Source organism: Callorhinus ursinus, unplaced genomic scaffold, assembly GCF_003265705.2.
Source record: "Callorhinus ursinus isolate GAN/ISIS: 27379988/994484 unplaced genomic scaffold, GSC_fseal_2.0 scaffold23, whole genome shotgun sequence".
Lineage (NCBI taxonomy): Eukaryota > Metazoa > Chordata > Mammalia > Carnivora > Otariidae > Callorhinus > Callorhinus ursinus.
Genome location: NW_027397085.1, coordinates 25,121,429 through 25,137,351, shown reverse-complemented (window position 1 = coordinate 25,137,351; position 15,923 = coordinate 25,121,429). Strand labels below are relative to the sequence as shown.

Below are 15,923 nucleotides of genomic sequence, written 5' to 3'. Positions count from 1 at the left end.
TAAGCGTGTTGTGAATTTAATCATCTGTACTGTTGCTTGCGCAGAGACACGAGCAGGAGGGGGGAGATTTGAATCTTTGCGGTTTCATGGGATGCACTGTTTGGGGTCCCTTCAGAGCAGAAGAGGGAAAAGGTGCAGACACGATGGAAGACTGCAATGCGCCAGGACTGGGCAGGACCTGTGGCTCCGGAACTGCGGGAGCGGAGGCAGGCCACACCCATTCCCTATGCATTCATTTCTATCTACTGATTTTCTTTTCTTTTTTTTTTTTCCCTAGGCAAAGAACTTTATTAACCTTGTTTCAAACTTTATTCCCAGGCTTCTTCAGCTTAAATAGCTGCAAAGAATGAATTGTGTATAAGCAAAAACTGAAAAGAGCTGCAGTGTCCAAGGGGCTTGGGCTTAAAAATATTAGAGATCTAGATTTTATCAGATCCATGAACAAAATTTTAAAAAGCAGTCATAATATAAAATAGCAGTTCCCAGTAACTTCTTCAGGTTTTATGTTCTTCAGAAGTTGACTCAATTCAGTTTGCTTCATTCTTGGAAGCCTCATCAAAATTCTCCACAAGATCTGGAACTTCATCATCATCATCCTCTCCGGTAGCAAGTGGTGCTTTTCCATCCACAGATTGTTTGGGCAGAGCTTCAGCCAGTCTTCTTAAACTAGTCAGACTGTCTGCACCAAGTTGGTTTAAGATACTGGGTAGCATTTCTGTCAGCTGCTTTGTCTCAGCATGGCCTGTAATGGTGAAAGTGTTCGCTGCCAGTGATGCCTGAACTTTGGGGTTGTTAAAATGGATCACTGTTCCTTGGTTTGTGAACATATTCACTTCTTCAATACCAGAGATACTGTTTACCCCTAACTTCTTTAAGGAGAACTGAAGTTTTTTATCGTCTGCTGTAGCCGTTCTATGAACCACCTTCTTTCGGCGAGCAGTTCCTTTCCCACCAATGCGCGCTTGTGCTTGCAGTTTGGCGAGTTTCTCCTGGTTCAGGATAGTTTCTTTCATCTTGTTGGAGCGGAAATGGGACCGCGCGGGGGAATAGGGTTGGCGCTCAGGGGGTCTCGGGCGGACCAGCTGAGATTAGGTGCACACACGCGGGGATGCAAGATGGCAGCTAAAGGGCTATCTACCGATTTTCAACAGGGCTTAGGAGCCTCCTGAGAAAAATCAAAATCTTGCCCACCAAGGTGCGGAAAGGAGGGCGCTCCCCCACGGTGGACAGTTACAGAGAGGAACAGGTGCCTCTAGGGAAGAACTAAACGGCTTCCCGCGGGAAAGCGTGCCGTTAGTGCAGAGTGGAGTTACTGATAGTATCTCAGCTGACACCACAACTTGCCCTCATCCAGACAGCCCACGGGCTCGTCAGCAGCCTTGGAGAAAGGCACGGCGGCTGTGATGTGAAAGAATGATGACTCTATAACAGTATGACACAATGGGGCTCAAATGGCTTGGCAGCAGCCCCTCCCTGCGGCTCCCCCCGCCACCCCGTGTCCTATCGCCATGACACCGGCTTGAATCACAGTGACATTGGCTTAGGCAAGGAGTTGACCGTCCTCGAAGTGGGGATGGTAGCTGCAGCGATGACAGGAGCAGAGTTTATACCTTGGAGGGGCAGTACTTCTGGGTAAGTCTCAGGGTGTGGGGTGATGACTTCTGTGCCTGGCCGCCACACCTCCAGGGAGAAGGCCCTGCCACAAACCGCCATCGCACCCGAGGTTGAACAAATTTAATGTGGGACACCTCAGCAAACCTTTGGCTGTCGCTTTGCTGCCTTCCCAGCTTGACGGGCAGGTATTCCAAATTTACCAACATTGGGGCCTGCAGGATTTCCAGGTGTTGGTCACCGTGACAGCAATGGCAACGGGGACAGACCTCTAGTCCTGAGGGACATCTTTGTGGAAGCAGCGGAGCCCAGGTCCCTGGATTCCTGTCATGATGGGGACACTCGAAGGAATGATTTCTGATTACATGTCAGCACCCCTGGGCATTTTCAAAGGTATTTAGGGGAAAGGGACTCTTTAAAGGCTCAGGCAAAGCAGGGGCACCCATAATCGAAGAAGTGTGCAGTGAGGACCAGTTTGTTTAAACAAAGCAAGCCAAAGGGGCCATGAGAGCATATGACTCTCTGTGAATTCAATGTTTTTCTAGAGCAATTTGGCTTCTGTAGCCACTTGTTAAAATTATTTCAAGGAGGTGTGCTTCTAGGACATCATTTTTATTAGAGGAGAGAACCACCATGATATCAGGCAAATCCGAACAACAGTGCGCCGTAGACACAGTTTATTTCTGGAGGCTCCTCCCCCAAGGGATCTTCTCAATCTGTCCACAGTATACTCAGCAGCTCCACAACTGTTGCATTCTCTGTCCCGTATTTATTCTGTCCTTTCTCCCATTGCAACTTCAGTTAGCTATGATGGCAGAAAAGCAATCTGATATGTATATTCATCCAAAATGACAAATGACTGACAGCAGGTCAGGTTAAAGTTTCTATTTTAAAGGAGGATGTCTGAGGTCCACAGTGCCTTAACAGAAAGGAATCAGGCTCACTGTGAAATTCTTTCACCATGACAAGCCGTTGGGGAGAGAATTTTGGGTAGGGGAACTTCCTAGAATCTATGGATGATACACCAAAGGCAACTCAATTGACTCATAAAGTTAACTCTGATGGTGCTGATGATGTAACTAATAAGCCCTAAGCTGGTGCTGCCTCATCTTTACATAGTTTTATTCAACATCCTTTTGAAGTAGGAACAGCAGAAATGATCATCCCTAATTCACCACTAAGACCCTGAGGAGTAGAGAGGGCTACTCATTTGCCCTAGCCTTTCAGCTAGGTGGAACCAGCACTGAATACACAGTGTTGTCTTATTTAGGCCAAAAGATGGAATGCCCAACACAGGAATGTTTTCCTGGGCTCTGATGGGTATCCTGCAATGCTGAGTTGCTAAGGACTTACAGGTCAGCTAGATTATCTGATCTAGACCTCTCTTTCCCCATTTCCAATCCTTCAGCAAATCCCATTGACTTCACGTTCAGAACACAAGCTGCAAATGACCGCTTTCCCCCGCCCCTTCCACTGCTGCCTGCCTCCTTGAGTCCTCACCCTGTCTCAGATGACAAGATCGCAACAGTTCCCTGACTGCTCTCCCCGCTTCCACACTTGCCCCTCTAAAGTCTGTTCTCACACCAGCCAAAGGGATCCTGTGAAAAGTAAGCCATGTCCCGGCAGTCCTTGGCTCTAACCCTCGATAGCTTCCATCCCACTGAGTCAAAGCTAGCATCACCACCCTGGCCCCCGGCTGCCTTGCTGGCCAAATCTCCGCCTCTGCCCCAGCTTCTCTCTGGCCACATTGGTCTTTTTGCTGTTTCTTAAATTTACCAACTACTTTCCTCCATGACGGTCTTCCTCCTTGCTGGTCCCCCACCTGGAGTCCCTCAGATGTCCACATGACAAGTCTCCTTCACTTCACTCAGATCCCTGTTCAAATATTCCCTCCTCAGAGAATCTGCCACCCCATTCCATCCAAAGCAGTGCCTCTCCTCACTACCCTCTCACCAGGCATTTATTTTCTTCATAGCACATTACATATTTTAAAAATGCATTGTCTGGCCCTCCTATCTAGATGTAAGCCCCCTGTGAGTTTTGTTTTGTTCACTGCTAGATTCTCCTTGCCTACAATAGCACCCGGCTCTAACTTGCTGAATAAATGAAACTAAGAAACAGAGCAACCCATTTCTTTTTAGATAAGCCCACACACACAAAAACGTTTTCTTCCTTTTCAGTTTAAACTACTGAGCGTATGACACAGTCCTGTGATCATTTCTTTCTTTCTTTTTTTTTCTGATGCTCTCACCTCTGGGTGACCTTTAGCAAGTAACTTGACTTCATTAGAACTCACTTTACCGAGCTGGAGAATGGGAATAAAAATACCACCTACCTTCCTTCCCTGACACTTCAATGAAGCAGCCTCTGAAAAGCCTCCTTTGTGTTTTAGAGAAGGAGCCACACAGATGACAATTCTCATTATGAAGTTACAATTAAAGCCCCAGGAGGGTAGGAGCCTTGCTCTGTTTCATTCTCAGCTGGAGGAGGCATTCAGTAAGTGCTTATCAAAGTTAGTATCTGTGGGACGCAAACTGCACCTGCTCTTGTAGCAGTCATCACAGAAACTGGCTCCCTTTCTGGGCCAACACTCTGACAGCAAGAGAACGAAATCTAACTTCGAAGTGACGCAGATTCCTTTTCTCTAGAAGAAGCCAACTGAATGACACTTGGACAAAAGCTACTGCTGGTGTGTTCTCTGCTTTGAACGTGAAGTAGGGAATTTCACAAGAAGAGAAAAAGTCACATCAGAGGATTCTTTTTTTCGGTATAACTTGCTTCAAAGCGACCCTGATTAATACAGTGACTCTCCTAATTTTGGTGCATTTCCTGGTTCAGCTGAGAGCTACTGAGTCAGCAGATATTCCCCTGGTCAGACCCTAGTGAAAACTAGCATGTGCGGTCTGGTGCTGGGCTTCCCATGCCCAACGAGGATTTGTTGGATCGATGAGTGCATGCATATTCACACTAAACAATGTGCTTCCATCTTTCCCTCTTGCTTTCTTCCCCTCTTCCCTTTCTAACTCCTTTTTATTCCTTCCCTGTCCTGCCCCTGTGCTTTGCTCAGACACACAGCCTTTTCTGGTGTTGCTGGGCTTGAAAGTTTCCTGATCCTTTCAAGTCCAATAGTTCGGTGTCTGAAAATCTGAGTTCTCTCCCGGTCTCTGCCATTTAAAGAAGTGTGTTGTAATTTCCCCAGCAGAAGTGAAAGTGATCTGCATCTACACGAATATCTGCACAGGCCCAAGAATGAGTGGGAGAGGCCACTGGAGAGGAGGAAGAGGGGACTTCTGAAGGGGCTGAGGGCAAACCCTCCCAGGCATTCTGACCACCCCGTGGGAGGAAATGAAAACTTGCCTTCAAGGGCAATGTTGCCATTGATTATAATTCTCTGTCATCAAACAGGTGCCAGGAAAAAAAAATTTCATTTTTATTTTTATACATTAATTTGAACACTCATTTGCCTGAGGAGGAGCTATACAAGGATGCAAAATTTATAGTTAATTTAAAGATGAATAAAATATTAACGTACCTTTTGTTTCCCCTAACACATAACACCTAAATCAGCACAGCACCCTGATTACTATCCTACGCATGCATTTAGATTATAAATTAGCTCAGTTTTAAGCACATTTGTTACAGTTGAGCAAGTTGAGAGATGCATTCTGTGGCCACATTAATACCGATGATGGTGACCTTCAGAACTCTGCTAACCCCAAGAACACTCACAGCAGAACCAATAATCTTGGCTTCTTTGGCCCCAATCAGAAGGTTTTCATCTAGTGTATTCAGCTCTAATCGCAGCAGAATCTTTCAAATAGATTTGTTTCCAGAAAGCTTGTTTGACACAGGTCAAATGGCAGAAGTTACAAAGGATGTCATTATTTTACATAAAATATCTGTGGAAATTTCACCTAGAAACTGTTGCCTTTTTATCCTATTAGCTGGCGTAAAGAAAGTGACAGCTAGGTCAAATTGTTACCATGGTGGCAAGGATCATTTTATGGTACATTTCTAATAGTTCTAAAACATATTGATATGAAATAAAAGTTATCAGAATTAACTGGTGATGTTTCACTTAACATGTGGAAAAGATGAATAATTTCTTAAGAACATTAGAAGACCTAAAAGTGAGACATGAAACCATAAAACTGCTAAAAGAAAACATGGGCTGTAATCTCTTGCCCATCGGCCTTAGCAGCACAGTTATGGATGTGTCTCCTCAGGCAAGAGAAACAAAGGCAAATATAAACTACTGGGACTGCACCAAAATAAAAAGCTTTTGCACAGCAAAAGGAAACCATCAACAAAACAAAAAGACAACCTACTGAATGGGAGAAGATATTTGCAAATGATAGATCCAATTAAGGGGCTAATATCCAAAATACAAAAACCATATACAACTCTACACGAAGAAACCAAATAATCCAATTAAAAAATGGGCAGAGGACCGAATAGACATTTTTCCAAAGCAGATATCCAGATGGCCAACAAACACATGAAAAGATGCTCAACAACACAAATCATCAGGGACATGCAAATCCAAATCACAGTGAGATACCACCTTGCACCAGTCAGAACAGCTACTATCAAAAAGACAAGAAGTAAGTTTTGGAGGGTATGGAGAAAAGGGAACCCTCGTGCACTGTCATTGCATTTGTTGAAAGAATATTGTCAAGGTCTTTATCTATATTTTGTGGTTCCACAGAACACAGTTTCTTTAGATTTTAGTCTTAGTTTCCACAATACCGCTGGTTTGTTTTAGTCTTATAGAACCTGTAGGTTTTTATTTACGATCATATTGTTCTCTTTGCTTTGGTTGGTAGGAAGCTCAAAACCAAATTTACAGACTGTCTCTAGTGACTCCACAGAACTTTATGTGTGCATATCGTTTTCTTTCTTTTCCCAAGGATGAGTGGGAGTACATTAATTTTATCCTTGCCTTTATTTTATTACCAGTATTTTCTCTTCACTCTTATTTTTGCAATTTTTTTCTTTTGTCCTTTTCTATTATATACATTCTTTAAAAAAATACCCAGATAGTAGATTCTTTTTTAAATTAAAAAAAAATTTAAAGATTTTATTTATTTATTTGATACAGAGAGAGAGAGAGAGAGCACAAGCAGGGGGAGCAGCAGAGGGAGAGGGAGAAGCAGACTCGCTGCTGAGCATGGACCCGATATGGGGCTCGATCCCAGGACCCTGGGACCATAACCTGAGCAGAAGGCAGGTGCTTAACTGACTGAGCCCCCCAGGCCCCCCAGTAGATTCTTTTTTTAAAGATTTTATTTATTCATTTTTAGAGAGAGAGAGAGCGAGGGGAGGAGCAGAGGGGGAGGGAGAGGGACAAGCAGACTCCTCCCTAAGCATGGAGCGTGCTGTGGGGCTCAATCTCAGGATTCTGAGATCAAGACCAGAGTGGAAATCAAGAGTCCAATGCTTAACTGACTGAGGTACCCAGGTGTCCCATCTATTATATACATTCTTAAAAGCTGTCATGCAAGGAGATGGAACATGGACATATAAATAAATGTGGTCTTAAGGCGATAAACTTAACACATCCAAAATCATCACCCTGGTGCTACTGTTTATCCCATCTCACTCTCTTTTTAGAACTAGAAATTTAGAATGTTGTCCTCCTTGAAGTTACAAAAAGTTTCTTTGAGTTTGCATATACTGAACTTAGGTTTTCTTCCTAGTCTTAAATCTTGTTCTCTGTTTTTTGAACTTTGCCACAGTAAATTAATATGACCTGTGACTGTAGGTTCTATTAGTCATCAGCTTGGGGAAGACGCTACTGCTACACTTTTCAGTGAGCATCTTATCTTTTGGAGATAGTTGCATGGGAGTGGGGGAGGAGGTGATGGCTCTATTCTGATCCATCACATTCTTTCATTCTGTCTGCCCAGTAACTGTGTTCTCCCATCTGTTCCTTCGCTTTCGAACTCAACTCATCAATTTATTATTTGGCCATTTCGTATTCTCTGTCTCTCTCTCAACCCCTTCTTTCTTTGTCTCTTTCCATGTATCTCTTTCTCCTGTCCATCCATCCATTCCGCCCTCCTGCTATATGCTTCCCCAGAAGTTTCCAAATAACATCAAAGGTTCCCATATAATCAGGCCATTAAAACCATAATAAAATTCTAGAAACCACAGAAAAGAAAGAAGAAACAAGTATGGCAAAAAACTAGTTGTGATTGCAGTCTTAAACTCAGTGTAGACTCTGCTAATCCACATCAAGGGGAAAACCAGAGTCAATTCTGTAAGTCCTAGTGGCAGCCAACTTGTATTAACATATTGGCTGTCAGCACAGCTGGACCCGGGCTGGGTGGAGGATAGAAGAAGACGGTTGTGGGGGACAGTGGAGATTTATTTGAATAGACAGTGGAATGAAGATAACCAGACCCATTTTGGAATCATCCAGAGAGAGTCCTCTCTCTTTCATGCCTCACATCCAATCCATTAACAAGTTCTATTATTCCTAGTCTCAAGATGCATGTTTATGTCTTCATTTACCAGGGGGCATCTGCCATATCCTTCTTCCTCCACTGCTATTGGGCCATGCTGGTCATCATCATCTCTGGCCCAGGTTGGCATAGCCTCTTTTGGTGTTCACTCTGCCCCTGCCCATGCCCTTGAATGCATTCTTCTCCACCCAGCCACCAGTGTAATCATGTGAAAATATGGATCACATCCCTCTGCTCAAGCATTGCCAGTGGTTTTTCTTTTCATCTCGCTCAGAGTTAGAGCCAAAGTGCTTCCCATTGCTAGTTGACTCTACGAGATCTGGACCCCCCACCTCTCTGAGGTCTGCCCCCGCTTCACAGCGCTTCAGCCAAGCATCCTGAATGACTGTCCTCAGGCTGTTCCCTTTGCCTGCAAAGATCCCTCTGTTATACTCATGTCTCACTCCTCATCTCTTTCAGGTTCTTGCTCATCAGAGAGACATCTTACCTGAATTCTTTATCATCCCATCTAAAATTAAAGCTCCTCTACTACCCCTGCCCTCTCTATCCCTTTGTTTTATTGTTCTCCATAGCCCTTATTGCTACCTAACATACATGTATGATTGTATCAATTTATTTATTGTCTATCCTCCGCCACCCATTAGAGAACGAACTTTGTCAGGGCAGATGTTGTTGTTGTTGTTATTGTTTTAATCGGTATTGTTTATGCTGTATGCCCAACACCCAAAACAGCGCCAGGTGGTGAAGTAGCGCAATAAATATTTGTTGAATGAATGAATGGAAGTAAGTACTCTGGCCTCACTGGCACAAATCTACACAGCTAAGCTTATGCCACTGAATGCCATCCAGAAAAAATTAACAGAATGAAGCAAGTTCCCCATTGCCAAAGTAAAATAGGAAATTAAAGCAATAACCAGTTAATTAGGGCACAGGGATTGTGTAGTGTTATAGGATCATATAGAATCATGGGACTGAAAGGAAATGTGAGCTCTCTCAGCCCTGCCTCCTGACTAAAAGGAGAGGGCACATTTACACCACGTTGAAGGTGATATTCTCTGTACATAAGTGCATTTGGAGAAATACTTTGGTTTTCCAGTCATTCACAATTTTTCCTTTTGATGTTCAACAACTCACTCTCCACTTGCCTTCTTGGGAAACTCACAAATCTACCTTAAATCCCACTCACTGAATGAAAATTCAAGTGTAATGACATCAACCTCCTGCTTTTCTTTATCTTTGACTATCTGACCTCAAACAGCAATAGAAAAAAGTACAACGTTCCTCAAGTATCAATCAAAAAATCAAAATTCTACCAAACAGTATTGAAAACTGTAGCCTTTTCCTAAGTTTACTTCAGCAATTTCCTCTGAAATACATTTTTCTATTATAGATTATGAACAACTTTTTAATTTTTTTTTTTTTTTTTAAGTAGGAAGGAACTGCTAGCTCAACTGTCTTTTAAAGTTTACACATTAAAGGTCAAATTCTGTTATGGCAATGTGCTGCAGTTAAAAAAAAAAATCCCAGGGGGTAAGATTTTCTGGCCTAGCAGAAGGCCCATTTTTGGCTATGGTCTTATTTTCGTTAGATATTGCTTTAAGTCAGTTTAAGTCAATAGCAAGCTTCCAGTGAAATGAAAGAGCGTGTGAGAGAAGGCGGGTTAGACTGGGAATTGGAAGACCCGGCTGGAATCTGGTTCTCATTCTGGTATGAATGTGCTGTGGGAGTGTGAGGCAAGTTACTCAGCCTTTCTGGGCTTGAGTATTTCTTCCAGTAAAACAAGGGCTTTAGATATAAAGAAACCGTGTATTCTCTTTCATCCCTAGGATTTATGATTCTTCGTACAGTTAGAATGGATTTGGCCTTCCTTCTTTTTTTCATTTTCTCCTTCTCTCCCTCCCTCCCATCCATCCATCTTTACTTACATTTTGATTCTCTACTTCCTTTCCTTCTGCTCTTTCTCCTTTTTTTAACCTTTTCTTTTTCAAAAACTTTCTTTCCTACTTCTTTCTTCATCTTTTTCCTTCCTTTTCTTGTATTCTTTCCTTTTCTCTTTGTTTGTGCCCTGCCTCCTTTCCAGCTTTCTTTCGCCCTCTTTCTTTCATTCTTTCTCTCGGCAGCAAATCACTTGACATTTCAACAAATCCATAAAGTAGCAGTAGTTTTATGGGCTGGTGTTAACACCTATTATGACCAGCCAGGCATTACAAACTGATGGGAGCGCTGATAGAGTGGCTGTAAGGCGTTGCGTGGAAAGTAGCCAAATCAGCACATGGCTATTATTTAATGATGCCCAGAGACTAACAGGAAGCTTTCGGCAAATTGCCTCACAAATTATACAGTGGCTCCCTGCCTTCTCGCTACTGGCATGAAATTGATTTGTGAAACTGGGTTTGACATCCAAATTCTTTTCTTGTCACTGGAAGCCTCAAAGCTACCTTTTTAAACCTCAATATTAAAAGTAAATTTAAACAGAAAATGCCATAAACAAAGTAAGTGTAAACAACAAACTTGGGAAATATTTACAATATGATGACAACCAAAAGGCCTAATTTCCATAACATATAAAGCATTCTTGCAAATTATTCATATATACACGTGGAGATTTCCATAGAAAATGGCAAATTTTATGAGTAGCTAGTTTGCAGAGAAGAAGATAAAAATGGCCAACAGACATAGGATACTCAACCTCAACAATTAAAGAAATTCAGTTTTAAAAGATAATTTTTTTGAGGGGCACCTGGCTGACTCCGTTGGAAGAGCATGCGACTCTTGATCTCAGGGTCGTAAGTTTGAGCCCCTCCTTGGGTGTAAAGATTACTAAAAATAAATAAGGAAATAAATAAACTTTAAAAAAATACATAAAAGGTAATTTTTGAAAGGAAATTTATTTTAACAAGATACAATGCTTTACACTGGCCTGAAGGCGAATATTCATGTACCTTTTCTCTTCCTTAACTTTTAATCTCACCATGCACGCCTTTAGAAGTGACTTTAACAATACCTTCTCCCAATAAATAATTTTGCCAAATAACATCCCTTTACTATTCTCTTAAAAGTCTAGCTTGTAAAGACACTGGGAGTATTTTTCCTTTTTTCTTTTATTTTTTTTAAGACTTTATTTATTTATTTGAGAGAGAGTGCACAGAGGGAAAATGAGAGGGAGAAGCAGACTCCCCGCTGAGCAGGGAGCCCCACTCTGGGCTCAGTCCAGGACCTGAGACAAAGGCAGACACTTAACCGACTGAGCCACCCAGGCGCCCCTGGGGGGTGGGTGGTTGGGTATTCTTCCGAGTGATGCTTTATGTAAGCCCATTCTTCACACTGGATCACCAGTTATTTTTCTCTACTTCCCATCCCTTACTGAAATACTCAGAATTTTAGTTATCACTGCCATTTTTCAAATACATGTTGGAAAGAAACTGGGGCACCTTTGAGAGCCCCTTCACTTATATTTCTTCTTTAGTACAGCAGAAAACTAAGATCACAGGACTTGGAGTCAAACCAAACCCGGGTTCAATCTTAGCTCTGATATTTAGGACTGCATGTCCTTGGGTAAGTAACTTACTCTCTTGAGCCTCAATTTTCTCATCTGTAAAACAGGACTCCCACTAGCACCTCTTTCATAAGGTTGTGGTAAGGCTTAAGTGATAGGATGCATCTAAAGCGCTTAGTGGAGTCCCCAGCACAGGACCAAAGAAATACACTGCCGGGATACGGTGGGGATGCGGAAGAGGAGGAGGAAAGCTGAAGAGAGGGAGAGACCTGATCGTACCCGTGTGGGGAAACTCCACATGGTATCTACACGGTTAGAAGGAAGAGGCTGAGTCTCACCTAGAGATGAAGGAAAGAACTTGGCAACTTGTTCATGGCTGGAGTCTAAGTCCCTTGAAATCTCACTGAGTCAGTGGAATACAGAAGGATATCTCATTCTGATGAACAGCTGAGCTGTAAAACCTCTCGCACATCTACATGCAGTTGAATGAGGGAAGCAGATCAGGAAAGAGTGATAATAGTTGCGACAGTGGGGAAGACAAACACACATCCAGGTCTCTGTATAATTTTGACACAATATGGGTCAACATCTAATAATATTCCAAAGATGCTGAGAGGTAACCTTGACAACTCAGCAGATGCAGGCACTGAAAGAATAGGAGATTCACAGAGAGACGCAGGAGAAAATCTGGGCCATTTTCTTGGTGCACTGATGGCTCATAGCTTTCACTTTGGGAAAAAAAAATCTGCTGTAACTCATACAGCAAAGTCTTCTTTGACTTAATCAGCAAACCTTGATGCAACCTGTGTAATATGCAAAGGCACTGGGTTAGGTGTTGGGACCGTCGGGGTATTCCCTGCCCACAGGAAACACCTCTGGAAGGACATTCCCCTTTATAGCCAAATAGGACGCAACTGACCCCACACAATAGCCCTGCGAGCTTTGCCTTATCAGTGCCATTTTCTTGGCTGAGGAAACGGAGGCTCAGAGACAATACAACTAGAGAGGGTCATGGCTAATATTTAAACCTCACTCGGCCTGGGTTCATTACTCATGCTGACAGCAACAAAAATGGAGAGATTGATTTTGATGAGGATAACACGAATGAGAGCAAGAAGAACAGGCTAGGTTTTGCAGCAGTAGCAAACCATCACCAAATTTCAGGGGCTCGTCACAACAACAGTGTATGTCTTGATCTCGCTATAGGTGCGGGCAGGTCAGCAGGGGACCCTGCTTCGCGTGGATACCGAGCTCTACCACCTGCAACAAGCAACCTTGTCAGCTGCAGAGGGAGAGAATCACCGGGTGCTGGCTCTTCAGGGTCACTTCCAGGGGCAACTCACGGGCCAGACCTTGTAGCACGGCCTTCCCCGGGGCTGGGAGTAGGTGAGTGGAGGGAAGTGCCTAGACAGAAAGCTGGGAGGGCCCTGGCTCTCAGCGTCATGCAAGCACGGGGTTGGCACTTGTGTGGCCCTGGGGGCCAGTGGCTCCTCAGATTTTTCACCTTAGATACCTGCTGGTCTCATTCACCCTAGTTCTGGCCCTGGCCCTTCCTAACTGAAGGGGGGCTAGGGAATGTAGTGCTTCTCATGATTAGAAGGGAGAGGTGGGGAGGACATTGGAGAGTACTAGGAATGTCTAGTTACCTGGGCTTGAAACCTCAACCTCACCTGTGACCCTGCCTCTGTTCCTTTTCCCACACCTTCTGAGCCAAGCAGTCACCAACCCTTAGACTCTAACCAGATGGAGCAAAGTGCTAATATGTCATCTGCTTGCTATGTGTCATGCATTGTACTATGCATGCTTATTCTCATCAGTTCATTTATTCATTACTCACAGTAGTTCTGTGAAGAAGTTCCTACTACTAATCCATTTTTTTAAATTTTTAAATTTTATTTATTTGGGAGAGAGAGAGAGAGAGAGAGTGGGAGAGGGAGAGAGAATCTGAAGCAGACTCCACGCTGAGAACAAAGCCCCAATGTCGGGCTCGATCCCACAACCACGAGATCATGACCTGAGTGGAAACCAAGAGCTGGACGCCTAACCGACTGAGCCACCCAGGCGCCCCACTAATCCAGCTTTTAAATGAGCAAACTGAGGCTTAGAGAAATTGAGAAACATGCCCCAGGTCATTGTTTATAAGAGGTAAAGTTGAGATTTGGACTCCTATCTAGCTACACAGCCTTAACTATATGCCACTGATCCTCATGGGAGCTCACACTCATTTTGCATTCCAAATTTATTAAATGAGAGTGTGGCTAGATCAGCTCACCCCACGAGATAGCTGGAACAAAAAAACTGACTTGCAAACGTTGGGAAGTATATACAGGCATCAACTTCAATGGTTTCAAGCTTATGTCATTGATAAAAACTGATGGTATTTTGTCATTTTGTTTTGGGTCTCCACAGGAAAAGTCAGCGCCATCCGTCAGCTGGTAGCAGATGTAAGATCTGGAATAAGACATCCGATGTCTTTACTAATCTAATCAGATGCATGATTAGGGCAATTACCTTCCTCTCAGTTTTGCCACCTCTCAAATAAAGGGGCTGAATCAGATGCCCTGAAGCCATCTCCGGTACTGACCTTCCAAAATTTTGTGCGGATGGTAGAGATCGATAAGGAAGGAAGGAAAGGAAGGAAGAAATATTTAAAGGAAACGTAAAAATGCTCTCTGGCAAAGTGGAAAACACTGCTATCTGAGACAAAACAAAGAGACAGTGCCTCACTGCTGATCCCGATGCAAGTTCATCATCATATTTCCACACAGAATCATCCCTGAAGCAGAGGAAAATGGAAAGTTAATTGGAGAGATAGCAGCTGCTTCACGTGTTCATTTGCAGCTACCGACTTTTCTTTTGTCAAATGTTAAAGTACTTACTTTGAGTTTGTGGTGCGGAACCTATAGAACGAGTGAGGCTGGAGCTGCAAGTCTGACCCCTCCTGAGGGCACAGGGGACAATGACCCGGCGGCTGGGACGCTGAGGGACTGTGGACACTGAGACAATAGGTGTTCTTTACAAAGGAACCCGGGGAGAACTAATTCGCTTAATTAAGGAGGAGGAGCCTTTTGAAGCAGTCATTAAGGATGAAGTCATATGCACCAGTGCACACAAAAAACTTTGCCTTTACATTTCTTTTGTGGAAACATCTGGCAAAAACATGTTGAAAAGAGAAAACTTTTCTGTGTTGTGCAGCAGGATCTTGATGAAAGATGAAAACTTGAGCTAATTACAGGATGTCTGCAAAAAGAAAGGGCTCGCTTTATAGTTTAGACCCATTTTTCTCCCTACAGGGTAGAGCGTCTAATGCAAAAGCAGTGGTATGCTGTGGAAAATAAATATGGGGTGGGACACAACGGATCGTAACTAACATATAACACTGTACCAGAAGGGTTATTAAAATAGCGTTCAATTTTACTTGCTTTTATAAGTGCTCCAAGAGAAAAACAGACAACTCTGAAACCCGTAGGATAAACACACCACAGCAGCGTACCTTAGGTGTAAAATACTGCAGACCTTTTCTCAAAAATGTCCCAGCTGTTGTCCTATATAGTAGTAAATAATGCACATTTTGGACTTTTGTTTTGCATGTATTTTAAGACTACGACAGTCCCAAACTCTTTTCTCCTTTCTCAGTGTCCTTCGGCTCCACTGGCCTTTCCCTGTAACCCTACTTCATTTTGTTCCTTTCCCAGAGCTTTGTAGATTATTCCACCTGTAAAAGAAAAGTTGGATGCAGCCTGGTTCTAATCTGTCTTGGAGCATCCCGCGTGACCCTGTCAAGACTCTAATCATAGGCATCCAGGAAGTTAAGACCATACCCAGCCCTGTAAAAAATCCTATCGACAATGAACCGTTCTAAAAGGATTAAGTGAAGCTTAATCCCATCGGCTTCTTCCGGTAGGAATAAGATGCTTGAAATCACTCAAGAGGGGGATTTTCTGAAAGCCTTCTCAAGTTGATTGAATGCAAAAGTTTTTTTGCCCCCCATCTGTAGAATTTGGATGAATAGTTTTAAAGGTCCTGCCAGGTACCTGGCTGAGCCTTGGGGGTTCAGGGAAGGGAATTTGGCTCCTGTAACCCGGGCTCCGGAGGATGATGCTGTACCTCGCCCATATCTCTTGCAACTGTGCACCATCCTCTGTCCATTATAAACACCCCACTGTCAAAAAGCCATTCTCCTCAGAGCTCAAAATCTCAAAACCATGCAGAGAATGTGCCATCTTTATGATTCAGGAATGACATCCTCCTCTGTACCTTGCCATACCCCCACCACTCCCTAGGGTCTCAACCTGAGACCATGGCACCTTTTGCATCTTCCATTTACAAATATTCTTGCAATGTTGGTT

The 15,923-nt window shown here is 43.4% G+C and overlaps 1 long non-coding RNA gene across 2 annotated transcripts; it reads left to right on the top strand.

Annotated features, from left to right (window-relative positions):
* The first annotated feature begins 1,542 nt into the window (after positions 1-1,542).
* Positions 1,543-15,202, top strand: LOC141374903 (uncharacterized). 2 transcript variants are annotated; one of them, XR_012382103.1, is made up of 3 exons: positions 1,543-1,632; positions 12,781-12,960; positions 13,984-15,202. It is a non-coding gene; the product is annotated as an uncharacterized lncRNA (long non-coding RNA). The 2 variants fall into 2 exon arrangements; XR_012382102.1 differs by having other exon boundaries at positions 1,553-2,004.
* Positions 15,203-15,923: the final 721 nt, after the last annotated feature.